Source organism: Oncorhynchus gorbuscha, linkage group LG15, assembly GCF_021184085.1.
Source record: "Oncorhynchus gorbuscha isolate QuinsamMale2020 ecotype Even-year linkage group LG15, OgorEven_v1.0, whole genome shotgun sequence".
Taxonomy (NCBI): domain Eukaryota; kingdom Metazoa; phylum Chordata; class Actinopteri; order Salmoniformes; family Salmonidae; genus Oncorhynchus; species Oncorhynchus gorbuscha.
Genome location: NC_060187.1, coordinates 14,521,870 through 14,531,869, shown reverse-complemented (window position 1 = coordinate 14,531,869; position 10,000 = coordinate 14,521,870). Strand labels below are relative to the sequence as shown.

General features: G+C 55.2%; 1 protein-coding gene across 1 annotated transcript in view; it reads left to right on the top strand.

Annotated features, from left to right (window-relative positions):
• Positions 1-10,000, top strand: part of kank4 (KN motif and ankyrin repeat domains 4) — a 156,944-nt gene that overhangs the window by 75,224 nt on the left and 71,720 nt on the right. The gene's annotated exons all lie outside the window — the stretch shown is intronic.

Below are 10,000 nucleotides of genomic sequence, written 5' to 3'. Positions count from 1 at the left end.
AGACAGAGAGACAGAGAGAGACAGAGAGAGAGACAGAGAGAGAGAGACAGAGAGACAAAGAGACAGAGAGATACAGAGAGACAGGGAGAGACAAAGAGACAGAGAGATACAGAGAGAGACAGAGAGACAAAGAGACAGAGAGATACAGAGAGACAGAGAGATACAGAGAGACAGAGAGACAAAGAGACAGAGAGAGACAGAGAGACAAAGAGACAGAGAGATACAGAGACAGAGAGACGAAGAGACAGAGAGACGAAGAGACAGAGAGAGACAGAGAGACAAAGAGACAGAGAGAGACAGAGAGACAAAGAGACAGAAAGATAGAGAGACAAAGAGACAGAGAGACAGAGAGCTAGAGAGAGAAAGAGAGACAGAGAGAGACTGTATATATAATATGACATTTGTAATGTCTTTATTGTTTTAATAATAATAATAATATATGCCATTTAGCAGACGCTTTTATCCAAAGCGACTTACAGTCATGTGTGCATACATTCTACGTATGGGTGGTCCCGGGAATCGAACCCACTACCCTGGCGTTACAAGCGCCATGCTCTACCAACTGAGCTACAGAAGGACTTCTGTGTAATGTTTACTGTTCATTTTTATTGTTTATTTCACCTTATATATTTATCTACCTCACTTGCTTTGGCAATGTTAACACATGTTCCCCATGCCAATAAAGCCCCTTGAATTGAATTGAATTGAGAGACAGAGAGATACAGAGAGACAGAGAGATACAGAGAGACAGAGAGATACAGAGAGACAGAGATACAGAGAGATACAGAGAGACAGAGAGACAGAGAGACAAAGAGACAGAGAGATACAGAGAGACAAAGAGACAGAGAGAGACAGAGAGACAGAGAGCGAGAGACAAAGAGACAGAGAGATACAGAGAGAGAGAGACAAAGAGACAGAGAGACAGAGAGACAGAGAGCGAGAGAGAGACAGAGACATAGATTTTTTCCCCCATGCCAATAAAGCCCTTAAATTGAATTGAATTGAGAGGCAGACATAGAGAGAGAGGCCTACAGTATGTGTATAAGGTAATGAGAGAACAAAATGTGTGAAAATAGAGAGAAAAAGACATTAACGTGTGTATAAGACAAAAAGGATTGAAAAGAACAGAGAAAAAAATCCTCCCTGCCCTCTCTGTTTCCTGTCATAACTGTTTTGTTCCATTTTAACAAGAGGGCTTTGCTCTTTCTCCATTCATCTTCTCTGGCTGCTCCTCTCTGCTCTCTGACCCTGCTCCCTGACCCTGCTCCCTGACCCTGCTCCCTGCTCTCTGCTCTCTGACCCTGCTCCCTGACCCTGCTCCCTGACCCTGCTCCCTGCTCTCTGCTCCCTGACCCTGCTCCCTGACCCTGCTCCCTGACCCTGCTCCCTGACCCTGCTCCCTGACCCTGCTCCCTGCTCTCTGCTCTCTGACCCTGCTCCCTGACCCTGCTCCCTGACCCTGCTCCCTGCTCTCTGCTCTCTGACCCTGCTCCCTGACCCTGCTCCCTGACCCTGCTCCCTGACCCTGCTCCCTGCTCTCTGCTCTCTGACCCTGCTCTCTGACCCTGCTCCCTGACCCTGCTCTCTGCTCTCTGCTCCCTGACCCTGCTCTCTGCTCTCTGCTCCCTGACCCTGCTCTCTGCTCTCTGACCCTGCTCCCTGACCCTGCTCCCTGACCCTGCTCCCTGCTCTCTGCTCTCTGACCCTGCTCTCTGACCCTGCTCCCTGACCCTGCTCTCTGCTCTCTGCTCCCTGACCCTGCTCTCTGCTCTCTGACCCTGCTCTCTGCTCTCTGCTCCCTGACCCTGCTCTCTGCTCTCTGACCCTGCTCCCTGACCCTGCTCCCTCACCCTGCTCCCTGCTCTCTGCTCTCTGACCCTGCTCTCTGACCCTGCTCCCTGATCCTGCTCCCTGCCTCACTGTTCCCTGCCTCACTGCCTCACTGCTCCCTGCCTCACTGCCTCACTGCTCCCTGCCTCCCTGCTCCCTGCCTCACTGTTCCCTGCCTCCCTGCCTCACTGCCTCACTGCTCCCTGCCTCACTGCCTCACTGCTCCCTGCCTCACTGCTCCCTGCCTCACTGCCTCACTGTTCCCTGCCTCACTGCCTCACTGTTCCCTGCCTCACTGCCTCACTGCTCCCTGCCTCACTGCCTCACTGTTCCCTGCCTCACTGCTCCCTGCCTCACTGCTCCCTGCTCCCTGACCCTGCTCCCTGCCTCCCTGCGTTCCTGCTCCCTGCCTCCCTGCCTCCCTGCTAACTGCTCCCTGCCTCCCTGCTCCCTGCCTCCCTGCTCCCTGCCTCCCTGAGTCCCTACGTCCCTGTTTACTGCTCCCTGCCTCACTACTCCCTGCTCCCTGCCTCCCTGCTCCCTGCTCCATGCCTCCCTGCTTCCCTGCTCCCTGCCTCCCTGCCTCCCCGCTCCCTGCCTCCCTGCTCCCTGCCTCCCTGCTCCCTGCGTCCCTGCCTCCCTGCCTCACTGCTCCCTGCCTCCCTGCTCCTTGCGTCCCTGCTCCCTGCCTCACTGCTCCCTGACCCTGCTCCCTGCCTCCTTGCTCCCTGCATCCCTGCTCCCTGCCTCCCTGCTTTACTGCTCCCTGCCTCCCTGCTCCCTGCCTCCCTGCTCGCTGCGTCCCTGATAACTGCTCCCTGCGTCCCTGCCTCCCTGCCTCCCTATGTCCCTGTTTACTGCTCCCTGACCCTGCTCCCTGCCTCCCTGCTCCCTGCCTCCCTGCTCCCTGCTCCATGCCTCCCTGCTCCCTGCCTCCCTGCTTCCTGCCTCCCTGCTTACTGCTCCCTGCCTCACTGCTCCCTGCTCCCTGACCCTGCTCCCTGCCTCACTGCTCCCTGCTCCCTGACCCTGCTCCCTGCCTCCCTGCTCCCTGCTCCATGCCTCCCTGCTCCCTGCCTCCCTACTCCCTGCTTCCCTGCCTCCCTGTTTACTGCTCCCTGCCTCCCTGACCCTGCTCCCTGCCTCCCTGCTCCCTGCGTCCCTGCTCCCTGCTCCCTGCATCCCTGCATCCCTGCTTACTGCTCAATGCATCCCTGCGTCCCTGCTTACTGCTTACTGCACCCTGCCTCCCTGCTCCCTGCGTCCCTGCTTACTGCTCCCTGCCTCCCTGACCCTGCTCCCTGCCTCCCTGCTCCCTGCGTCCCTGCTTACTGCTCCCTGCCTCCCTTCATCCCTGCGTCCCTGCTTACTGCTCCCTGCCTCCCTGCTCCCTGCGTCCCTGCTTACTGCTCCCTGCCTCCCTGCACCCTGCGTCCCTGCTTACTGCTCGCTGCCTCCCTGCTCCCTGCGTCCCTGCTTACTGCTCCCTGCCTCCCTGCTCCCTGCGTCCCTGCTTACTGCTCCCTGCCTCCCTGCATCCCTGCGTCCCTGCTTACTGCTCCCTGCTTCACTGCTCCCTGACCCTGCTCCCTGCCTCACTGCTCCCTGCCTCCCTGGCTCCCTGCTTACTGCTCCCTGCTTCACTGCTCCCTGACCCTGCTCCCTGCCTCCCTGCTCCCTGCTCCCTGCTCCCTGAACCTGCTCCCTGCCTCCCTGCTTACTGCTCCCTGCTTCACTGCTCCCTGACCCTGCTCCCTGCTCACTGCTCCCTGCTCCCTGCCTCCCTGCTCCCTGACCCTGCCTCCCTGTCCCTGCTCCCTGCCTCCCTGCTCCCTGCTCCCCCTGCTTACTGCTCCCTGCTCCCTGAGCCTGCCTCCTTGCCTCCCTGCTTACTGCTCCCTGCTTCACTGCTCCCTGCTTACTGCTCCCTGCTCCCTGCCTCCCTGCTCCCTGACCCTGCCTCCCTGACCCTGCTCCCTGCCTCCCTGCTCCCTGCCTCCCTGCTTACTGCTCCCTGTTCCATGACCCTGCCTCCCTGTGTCCCTGCGTCCCTGCCTCCCTGCTCCCTGCCTCCCTTTACCCTGCTCCCTGCCTACCTGCCTCCCTTTACCCTGCCTCCCTGCGTCCTTTCTCCCTGCTCCCTGCGTCCTTTCTCCCTGCTCCCTGCGTCCTTGCTCCCTGCTCCCTGCCTCCCTGTGTCCTTGCTCCCTGGTCCCTGCCTCCTTGGTCCCTGCCTCCCTGCCTCTGTGCGTCCTTGCTTCCTGCCTCCCTGCCTCCCTGCGTCCTTTCTCCCTGCATCCTTTCTCCCTGCTCCCTGCCTCCCTGCCTCCCTGCGTCCTTGCTCCCTGCTCCCTGCCTCCCTGCTCCCTGCCTCCTTGCTCCCTGCCTCCCTGCTCCCTGCGTCCCTGCTCCCTGCCTCCCTGCCTCCCTGCTCTCTGCTCCCTGCCTCACTGCTCTCTGCTCCCTGCCTCACTGCTCTCTGCTCCCTGCCTCCCTGCATCCTTGCTCCCTGCCTCCCTGCTCCCTGCCTCACTGCTCTCTGCTCCCTGCCTCCCTGCTCTCTGCTCCCTGCGTCCTTGCCCGCTACCTCCCTGCTCTCTGCTCCCTGCGTCCTTGCTCCCTGCCTCCCTGCTCCCTGCTCTCTGCTCCCTGTCTCACTGCTCTCTGCTCCCTGCCTCACTGCTTTCCTCCCTGCATGTACTGTATGTTGAATACAGACACAGTAAGAGAGAAAACAGATTGAATTCCCTAGGGGAAAAAACATTGTCATTGTCCCTGAACCTCTGTAGAGAAACAGGGGACAGAAACAGTGAACAATACAGACAACAGGAGCAAAAATGGGGAGACAGACAAGAGGAGGGGGAGACAGACAACAAAAGGGAGGAGACAGACAACAAGAGGGAGGAGACAGACAACAAGAGGGAGGAGACAGACAACAGGAGCAAAAATGGGGAGACAGACAAGAGGAGGGGGAGACAGACAACAAGAGGAAGGAGACAGACAACATGAGGGGGAGACAGACAACAGGAGGGGGAGACAGACAACAAGAGGGAGGAGACAGACAACATGAGGGGGAGACAGACAAGAGGAGGGGGAGACAGACAACAGGAGGGGGAGACAGACAACAGGAGGGGGAGACAGACAACAAGAGGGAGGAGACAGACAACATGAGGGGGAGACATACAACAAGAGGGAGGAGACAGACAACATGAGGGGGAGACAGACAAGAGGAGGGGAAGACAGACAACAGGAGGGGGAGACAGACAACAGGAGGGGGAGACAGACAACAAGAGGGAGGAGACAGACAACATGAGGGGGAGACATACAACAAGAGGGAGGAGACAGACAACAGGAGGGGAGACAGACAACAGGAGGGGGAGACATACAACCTGAGGGAGGAGACAGACAACATGAGGGGGAGACATACAACAAGAGGGAGGAGACAGACAACAGGAGGGGGAGACAGACAACAGGAGGGGGAGACATACAACAAGAGGGAGGAGACAGACAACAGGAGGGGGAGACATACAACAAGAGGGAGGAGACAGACAACATGAGGGGAGACAGACAAGAGGAGGGGGAGACATACAACAAGAGGGAGGAGACAGACAACAGGAGGGGGAGACATACAACAAGAGGGAGGAGACAGACAACAGGAGGGGGAGACAGACAACAAGAGGGGTAGACATACAACATGAGGGAGGAGACAGACAACATGAGGGGGAGACAGACAACAAGAGGGAGGAGACAGACAACAGGAGGGGGAGACAGACAACAAGAGGGAGGAGACAGACAACAGGAGGGGGAGACAGGCAACAAGAGGGAGGAGACAGACAACATGAGGGGGAGACAGACAACAAGAGGGAGGAGACAGACAACAGGAGGGGGAGACAGACAACAAGAGGGGGAGGAGACAGACAAGAGGAGGGGGAGACAGACAACAGGAGGGGGAGACAGACAACAAGAGGGAGGAGACAAACAACATGAGGGGGAGACAGACAAGAGGAGGGGGAGACAGACAACAAGAGGGAGGAGACAAACAACATGAGGGGGAGACAGACAAGAGGAGGGGAGACAGACACCAGGATGGGGAGACAGACAACAGGAGGGGGAGACAGACAACAAGAGGGAGGAGACAGACAACATGAGGGGGAGACATACAACAAGAGGGAGGAGACAGACAACATGAGGGGGAGACAGACAACAGAGGGGGAGACAAACAACAAGAGGGAGGAGACAGACAACAGGAGGGGGAGACATACAACAAGAGGGAGGAGACAGACAACAAGAGGGAGGAGACAGACAACAAGAGGGAGGAGACAGACAACAGGAGGGGGAGACATACAACAAGAGGGGGGAGACAGACAAGAGGAGGGGGAGACATACAACAAGAGGGAGGAGACAGACAACAAGAGGGAGGAGACAGACAAGAGGAGGGGGAGACAGACAAGAGGGGGAGACAGACAACAGGAGACAAGGGGGAGACAGACAACAAAAGCGAGGAGACAGACAACATGAGGGAGGAGACATACAACAAGAGGGGGAGACAGACAACAGGAGGGGGAGACATACAACAAGAGGGAGGAGACAGACAACAAGAGGGAGGAGACAGACAACAAGAGGGAGGAGACAGACAAGAGGAGGGGGAGACAGACAAGAGGGGGGAGACAGACAACAGGAGGGGGAGACAGACAACAAAAGCGAGGAGACAGACAACATGAGGGAGGAGACAGACAACAGGAGGGAGGAGACAGACAACATGAGGGAGGAGACAGACAACAGGAGGGAGGAGACAGACAACAGGAGGGAGGAGACAGACAGAGTCATTTGGGAGGTCACAGAAGGCTAGTTTGTGTGTGTCATGTTCTAACACCTGTCAGTCATGGGTCAACAAGGATCACTCTTTATCCACCCCTACCCTCCCGCTCTCTCTTTCTCTCTTTCTCACTCTCTCTTTCACGCTTTCTCCCTCCCTCCCTCCCTCCTCCCTCCCTCCCTCCCTCCCTCCCTCCCCCCCTCCCTCCCTCCCTCCCTCCCTCCCCCTCCCTCCCCCCTATAGTTCAGTGTTTCCATTAGCCTGTGTGTCTCAGGAGCAGTTTAGCTCAAAGGCGTCCGTCACAACGTAAACAGCCCTTTCCCTCTGCCGGCCTTATCAGCTCTTCACACTCAGCCCTTCCTCGGGATGTCTGTCCAGACATGGCCCGGATTGGCACAATCACACCCACCTCACTACTCCAGACAGGGAGTGAGAGCTGGTCTGACACACCCCCTGAGAGCTGGTCTGACACACCCCCTGAGAGCTGGTCTGACACACCACCTGAGAGCTGGTCTGACACACCACCTGAGAGCTGGCTGATGTGTGGATATGGATATATGACAAATCCTGGCTAGATCACTAAATCAAACAGGAACCTGGGAAATCTCTGTGAGTGTGTGTTCCTCTCTGTGAGTGTGTGTCCCTCTCAGGGGGTGTGTGTCCCTCTCTGTGAGTGTGTGTCCCTCTCAGGGGGTTTGTGTGTCCCTCTCTGTGAGTGTGTGTCCCTCTCTGTGAGTGTGTGTCCCTCTCTGTGAGTGTGTGTCCCTCTTTGTGAGTGTGTGTCCCTCTCAGGGGGTTTGTGTGTCCCTCTCTGTGAGTGTGTGTCCCTCTCTGTGAGTGTGTGTCCCTCTCTGTGAGTGTGTGTCCCTCTCTGTGAGTGTGTGTCCCTCTCAGGGGGTTTGTGTCCCTCTCTGTGGGTGTGTGTCCCTCTCTCAGAGTGTTTGTGTGTCCCTCTCTGTGAGTGTGTGTGTGTCCCTCTCAGGGGGTGTGCAGACTTTGTAATAAAGTGGCTTGGTAATAGTGCCACAGTCTCTGGGGTCTGCTCCAGTCCCGCCCGAAGAATTAATGCAGAGGGAGATAAGAGATAGGGCTGTTTAAACTGTGTGTGTGTGTGTGTGTGTGTGTGTGTGTGTGTGTGTGTGTGTGTGTGTGTGTGTGTGTGTGTGTGTGTGTGTGTGTGTGTGTGTGTGTGTGTGTGTGTGTGTGTGTGTGTGTGTGTGTGTGTGTGTGTGTGTGTGTGTGTGTGTGTGTGTGTGTGTGTGTGTGTGTGTGTGTGTGTGAGAGAGAGAGAGAGCTGTGTTTGATGGATGGTGTTTAAACATTGACTCCTTGCCCTAACCTACCACTAATGATTGGACTGGTGAGTGTTGGGAGTTCAACACGGGGGTGGCTATATTTCCCAGGACCGGATAGAGAGAGGACGTGTGTGTGGACAGCAGACAGCCTTGTGTAGAGGTCACTTTACAGGGAGAGATTCATTCATAGCAGAGCAGCTCTTAGATCACACACACACACACACACACACACACACACACACACACACACACAGAGACAGAGACATAGAGACACAGACAGACAGGCACACACACACACACAGACACAGAGACACAGACAGACACACACACACTCATACACACACACACACACAGACACACACAGACACAGACACAGACACAGACACAGAGACACAGACAGACACACACACACACACAGAGACACCGACAGACACAGAGACACACACAGACACAGACACAGAGACACAGACAGACACAGAGACACACACAGACACAGACACAGACACAGAGACACAGACAGACACAGAGACACACACAGACACAGACACAGAGACACCGACAGACACAGAGACACACACAGACACAGAGACACAGACAGACACAGAGACACAGACAGACACAGAGACACACACAGACACCGACAGACACAGAGACACACACAGACACAGACACAGAGACACAGACAGACACACACACACACACACACACACACACACACACACACACACACACACACACACACACACACACACACACACACACACACACACACACACACACACACACACACACACACACACACACACACACACACACACACACACACACACACACACACACAGAGACACAGAGACACAGAGACACAGAGACACAGAGGCACAGACAGACACAGTGTAGCAGTGTTGTTTGCATTGTGTTTTTCTAGGTATTATTCTTTGTTGGTCTAATTTTTTTCTGGGCTCAGAAGGTGACCAATCATAGTGCTCATTGATGTAGAGGGTGACCAATCATAGAGCTCATTGCTGTAGGTAGGGAGAGGATGACCAATCATAGTGCTCATTGATGTAGAGGGTGACCAATCATAGAGCTCATTGCTGTAGGTAGGGAGAGGATGACCAATCATAGTGCTCATTGCTGTAGGTAGGGAGAGGATGACCAATCATAGAGCTCATTGCTGTAGGTAGGGAGAGGATGACCAATCATAGTGCTCATTGATGTAGAGGGTGACCAATCATAGAGCTCATTGCTGTAGGTAGGGAGAGGATGACCAATCATAGAGCTCATTGCTGTAGGTAGGGAGAGGATGACCAATCATAGAGCTCATTGCTGTAGGTGGGGAGAGGGTGATCAATCATAGTGCTCATTGATGTAGAGGGTGACCAATCATAGAGCTCATTGCTGTAGGTAGGGAGAGGATGACCAATCATAGAGCTCATTGATGTAGAGGGTGACCAATCATAGAGCTCATTGCTGTAGGTGATGAGAAGGTGACCAATCATAGAGCTCATTGATGTAGAGGGTGACCAATCATAGAGCTCATTGCTGTAGGTAGGGAGAGGGTGATCAATCATAGAGCTCATTGGTGTAGAGGGTGACCAATCATAGAGCTCATTGCTGTAGGTAGGGAGAGGGTAATCAATCATAGAGCTCATTGCTGTAAGTAGGGAGAGGGTAATCAATCATAGAGCTCATTGCTGTAGGTAGGGAGAGGGTGATCAATCATAGAGCTCATTGGTGTAGAGGGTGACCAATCATAGAGCTCATTGCTGTAGGTAGGCAGAGGGTGACCAATCATAGAGCTCATTGCTGTAGGTAGGAGAGGGTGATCAATCATAGAGCTCATTGCTGTAGGTAGGGAGAGGGTGATCTATCATAGAGCTCATTGCTGTATGTAGGCAGAGGGTGACCAATCATAGAGCTCATTGCTGTAGGTAGGGAGAGGGTGATCAATCATAGAGCTCATTGCTGTAGGTAGGCAGAGGGTGACCAATCATAGAGCTCATTGCTGTAGGTAGGCAGAGGGTGACCAATCATAGAGCTCATTGCTGTGGGTAGGCAG